A 6,107-nucleotide genomic window follows, 5' to 3' on the forward strand; every position below is an offset into this window, starting at 1 on the left:
AAAACATTGACTGGCCTACAGAGAAGTGGAAAAATATTCTATGGACAGGTGAGAGTCTAAAAGTCTCAGAAAGGCCACCATCCTAAGTCCTCAATCCAATTGTGAACTTGTTGAGTGACATCCAAAATACCGTTTTTTGATGTCAAACCCAGCATTGCAGAAGAACTGTGTAATCGAGTCCAATCATCTTAGGCTGGAATATCTGTTTGCAGGTGTATGTTGACTCCATGCCATGTAGATGTAAAACATAAAATGTTACAACTAAATATTAATTCCGTGATTAACAGAAAAGTGAAATATGTGTTCAATAGATTTCAGTTTATAGTGTAATTAGCTGGGATATCTAAGCTGTAATAACAGAATATTTAACAACTGGGATATTTTCCAGTCTTCATCCCTATTTGCCCCATAGTAGGCAGGACACTGCAGTACAGCTTCATTCAAGTAGGCTGAAAATGTCTCTATACAGGGGTAAAATCAAAGATTGTAACAGATCCCAGTTGTACTTTTAGTAGGTCTTAATGTTACAGCATAAAAATTCTAACATTAACGACTATGTTTGCCTTAGGTAACATTATACATATATATCTACTTTGACACTAATTTTATTCTAGTTTATTAAAATTTTCATTTAGACAGCTTAATAAAGAGAACAAGCTTCAAGCTGTGAGTATTGGTTATTCAATATCTCAATAAGAATTATATAACCTCTTTATAAGAATTTTCTCTTACTTTAGAACCTGAAATATAAAACTAATGACTGTAATTTATGTATTGATTCTGTGCTTTATAGTATTATTTTTATAGTGATTATAGTGTTTAGTTTATAGCTTATATGATTCAATTAGATGAAATAGACATCAGTATATACTATGATACTTCCATGGATTTATCTTCAGTTACATGTAAGATCTTTGATAGTTTCATTAGATCATGTTTTGGTTATTCATGTATTCAAAAGATACACATATTTTAATTTAGATAACAGACTAAACCAGTGATGGCAAACCTTTTCGATAAAGAGCACCCAAACTACAATGTCTATGTCGCAAAGTGCCAACATGACAATTTAAGCAGTAACCTATTGATCCCTGCTATATTACAAGTTTCAATTGTATTGGCATCCTGAGGACACCAATACAATAGAAAGAAGATGGAGAGATTTAGATTGTATCTTCTTTCCAGGGTCCCCTGTAGAGAAAGAATCAGGAGACCAGGAGCAGGAGCTCCAATGCCAATCCATCTCTGTCCACACCTATGCACTTTTCCTGGCAGCCAAGGAGGTGTCGCTTTAAAACGGCACTGAACGTGGCGAGTCCATGGACCGCAGGAGGAAGCCTTGAGTACTGTCTAGCAAATTTTGTGCTGGAGTGAAGGCCTGGGTGCCCACAGAGAGGGATCTGAGTGCCACCTCTGGCACCCTTGCCATAGGTTCGCCGCCACTGGACCAAACTATATATCTAAAAATAACTTATTGTAGGTGACTAAAGTGTCTATTTAAATGTTATATGTAACACAGGAGTCTCCACTCATCTGCCATGGCTGATCCTCATACAGGCGGTATGGGTGACTGCACGGGTCCTCTGGCTCCTAGGGGCCCATGGCCACCCAAAACCCCATAGAAAATTTGTCCGCAGAGTCACTACACATGCGGCAGCCACTGAAGGTGTGATGAAGCTTGTGCACAAGGCAGGACACTATTAACACTGCTGTACCTGCACCACAGTGTCAAAAGCTTGATTCACTGCCCCAAATGATCCAGGAAATAGTCCCTGGATCATTTATCTAGTGTCCCAAAACTCTTGCTGCCATAATCAGTTGTATGGACATGCACCTATACAGCTGATTACTGCTGTCTATTGCTGAGCCCTATCCTGCAGTTCTCCGCATCCCGTGTTTCTGCATTGGAACAGCCTGTGCAGGCAGCTCCTCCACCACAGATGGTACTGCTGCTGATTAGGGGTCAGTGTGACTTATGGACTAACCTTATCTGTTGTGGGTTCAGGTCACTGGGGCAGCCATGAGAGCAGATAGTCGATGAGGAGCCAACACCTTCCCCATGGGTAATTACTTTTTGGTTCACTGACACATATTGCACAGCATACGTTGCTGGTGCCAGCACAAAGTATTAGAGATTATTGGACACTTTTACTCCTGATTGGGCATTAACTTTCATCCACTCTACCCGGACGTATTGTGGGACTGGCGGCTGAGCGCCAATCCTGCAAACTACAGGTCCACTCATCTCTACTATGTTTTTATTTTTTGCAGGTAATTTTTTTATGCCATTTTTGCATTGCCCTTGAAACATATACTAAAAGGTTTCTATTTCCTGTTGTTCAATTAAGACATATATACATTTCTTCTGTTGGCAATGTTATAGCGTTTGCACAAATCCCAAAGCCTAGTGTTTAAGTTGACCTGTTGAGTACAAAATGTTGAATGACATTTTTCATGGTGGCCTTAATGGGGTTGGCCACAAATACCAAAGTTGATTAGTGGAAGTGTAAATCTCTGTTGAACTAACACTATTGAACTTTGGCTTTCTGGGACCTATGATGATGTACTTCACTTTATTGTACGTGGGGGTTACCCCAAGTTACACTGTTCATGGCAGTGAAGGACTAGATGTGATGGTAACATGGAGAAATGGCTTGAAATAGTCTCCATCAGCAAACTCTATGTGAGTCAGTTACCATGGTTGAAACAGAAAAGCTCAGCTTTTATTTTATTATGGCTTATTGTGCTGCTACATCCTGCGACCTACTGATGCATTTTAATATATCCATCTTTTCTGCACCGACTCACAGTATTCCAGTAATGTCATTACTTATGCCTGAACTGTCTTGCAGCTGGATATATGACAATGTGTTGACATTGTTTTTCATATCTTTCTCTACAATAGTCATTTCATAATTGTTCTCTTTAAAAATCTCGCTGATGGTGACAGAACAATTTCTAGGTCTAGTGAGTGTCAGCAATGTTGACACATATCTGGAAAGATCTTTTAAAATAATATGTACTTTTACATAATAACTGAAAGACTTCTAGAGGTCATCGACAAAACTTAAATGATACCTCCAGCCAAAACTGTCATATTGTTCTGTATGTGTAAATAGTATGCACAGGCTGCTCAAGCTCAGCTGTTTTTCCTCCAGACTTACTAATGGCTAACAATTCAGGAAACTGTGGACAGCTGTTTACCTTCATTGGAGAGAACCAAGCACATGGACGGAAAACTCTTTGTGCACTTTTTGCAGATGCTATAGATCACACCAGGTAAACAGGGTCTGAAAACACCCTCTATCCTCTTAGCTTGAGGTCTAGGTGGTTAAATGCCTCCCTATAGGACCATTACCGCCCTATCGGACATATTCTGTGGTTATAGAATAAATGACATTGAGAGTAAAAATATACCTTGTTAATGTCATCAAAACAAAAATGTAGTTTACACATAACAGTCAAATAATAAAAAACTACCATATTTAGAGATAATGAGAGATAATCAGGGAAGTGAAGACAACAACATTTTCAATAATCATAATAACAATATTTAACATTGGTTTGCTGGGTCAAATTCAAACAATGACTATAGCTGCACAGAGTTTTTATGTTTTCCTCCTGTTTTCTGAGGTTTTTGCTAATAAATGCTGTAATTATAGGTACTTTTTCCCCATGGAATTGTCCCCAGTGAGATAGGGTATCTTTATTATCTTGAAACAGGAACTGATCTGTACAACACAGCAGAATTTATTGCTGCTATCACTTTTTAATAAGTTAGAAAATAATTGAAGTTTAACACAAATACAGGTAGTGGCAAGTTCCCATAGAGCCATATTAACTGACACTCTTCTTTTAGCTAAAAATGGTTTCCTTCAGATTCCAATTTAATCAACTTTATAATCTTGCCTTGTATATAGACAATACTGGAGCAAGTCATATGGGTGTGGCCTCCTCAGGCTGAACCCAGCAGCTCCTCCCCATGCCTTCTCAGCATTCAGCAATACATGCCATGTGACCAGGATGACATCATGTAAGGGAGGAGGTCCTTTGACCTCCTAACATTAGCAAACTGTACCCCATGCATATATTTGATCACATGAAATCACAACATGCCTCCATGGAGGCATTGAGAGGAGTAGAAGTCCATGGAGGCTGCTGTGATTTCATGTGATCAGATATATGCATGGGGTACAATTTGCTAATTTTAGGAGGCTAAAGGACCATAGATGATGTCACCCTGGTTACATGACATGTGTTGCTGATGCATGCCAACAACTAATTAGATATTAACTTATATTTTAAGGACCCATTTGTATATAAATTAAACTTATTCTTGGAATAGCCCTTTAATGCAATATGTTTTTATCAGTAAATATATAGAAAATATGAGTGTGAGAAAATAGAGAGTGTGTAAAATACAATACACATTCTTTTAGAGAATCATGAGAACCAACTATAAGGATGATCCTGCATTTAGATCTTGACTTCCTTTATCTGTGTTTCCTGGCCAGCATTGTCTCCATAGCTACAGTATGTGAGCATGCATCATAATAGAACAAGATGATAATACCAGTCACTCTGTTATGTCTACCTATTTCTTGTAATTTGTTCATATTCAGCAGACAAGTGATAAAGTAATCTGCATATTGTGACAATTCCAGAGTGTTTATGAATTGTAACATTGATTTTACTGCATATTGCAAATACTGGGTGTTCCATAGAAAAGAAGCTGCTCCTAACAGTGGTACCAAGCCCTTTGGTGGAGGCAATAGCCCATATCTCTCAGATGACTGTCTGGTAACTTGTTGTGAACCTGTGAGAAGTGTTACGGCATTATTTTGCCTTTATATTTAGTCATTTTGGGCATATAATGCTGTAAAAATTATGTTTTTCCGGAAATAGCAAAGAGTGATTGTGGAAGACCACAGTATGTGTGAGAGAGAATGATTAAAAAAACACAAAACTTCTTCCCCAACAAGTACTCAGGAACAAAACTAACAGCGATACATTGTATTCACAGTCTGGTTCTGGTTTTATTATCAGAACAGGAGTTTTAATGCAAAATCACATATGGACACTAACTGCCAATACAGGCAATAGAATATGCTATTCTCACACTGCCTTTGAGAAAGGGTTGTATGTAGCGTACATACATTGCTATTTTAGATAATTTTAGAATAAGCTAGTGATGTTAAACCATTTCACTGTCAATGTGGCTACGTAATAGTTTTTGAGCATTAAATCTTGTATTATTGCACTATGATCAGGGGCAGATTAAGACTATGGAAATGGTATATACATCCCTGCTTTGAATTCGCAGTTTCAGGGCCTTTGGAGGGCCTTCAAAGGCTCTTAAATGGCTCTTGTGTAAAAATGTAGAGAGGAGGAACAGATTTACGAGGACTTAATGGGTGAAGGTCCTTCTCACTCTCAACTTTTGTTGGTGGTTTGAGTGGACAAGGGCTCCCAAGAAGGCTTGGGCTCTGGGCTGCGGCCCAAACCCCCCTATATTATAAGCCACTACTGGCTGTGCTGCCTCACTAGAGCTCAGACTGGATGGTATATAGTAATATTAAGTGTCAGAAAGGGCTCCACTCTCAGTACTAGGCTGACTACCAGGACTTATTTACAGCAAAGCATAAGTCAATTGATTAAGCATAAATGCAGAAATAAGTATATTTTGCTTGGCCTATTCCTTTTTACTATATAGTACAAGTTCACTCTTCTGCATCCAGCTCTAGATATAGGCTTTCATATAGAATCTAGGTGTTGTGAGTACAAAGTTGATAGATGCCTGCAGTTCATACACCAGTTAGATTCACACTGGCGACAGGGATCAAGTTAAAATCATATTGCCAAGAGTTCACCCCAGACATGTTTTATCAAAGCTGGTCATCATCAGAGATATTGCAGCTCTACATCTTACTCTAGCCTAAGAAAGCTAAAATAGAAGATTAAAACAATCAACTCTTATTTGAAGGAGCAACACATAAAGGTTAAAGTCCCAAGGAAAAAAATATACAAAGAAAATTCCTGCTTCAACTCCATTAACATATAATATACATCAAGAAGGGATTTTATTTCAACAATTTCTATAAAACTTA

At 38.2% G+C, this 6,107-nt stretch overlaps 1 protein-coding gene across 3 annotated transcripts in view; it reads right to left on the reverse strand.

Annotated features, from left to right (window-relative positions):
• KCNMB2 (potassium calcium-activated channel subfamily M regulatory beta subunit 2) overlaps positions 1-6,107 on the reverse strand; it is a 387,451-nt gene that overhangs the window by 302,767 nt on the left and 78,577 nt on the right. The window lies entirely within an intron of this gene.

Source organism: Engystomops pustulosus, chromosome 3 (genome assembly GCF_040894005.1).
Source record: "Engystomops pustulosus chromosome 3, aEngPut4.maternal, whole genome shotgun sequence".
NCBI lineage: Eukaryota > Metazoa > Chordata > Amphibia > Anura > Leptodactylidae > Engystomops > Engystomops pustulosus.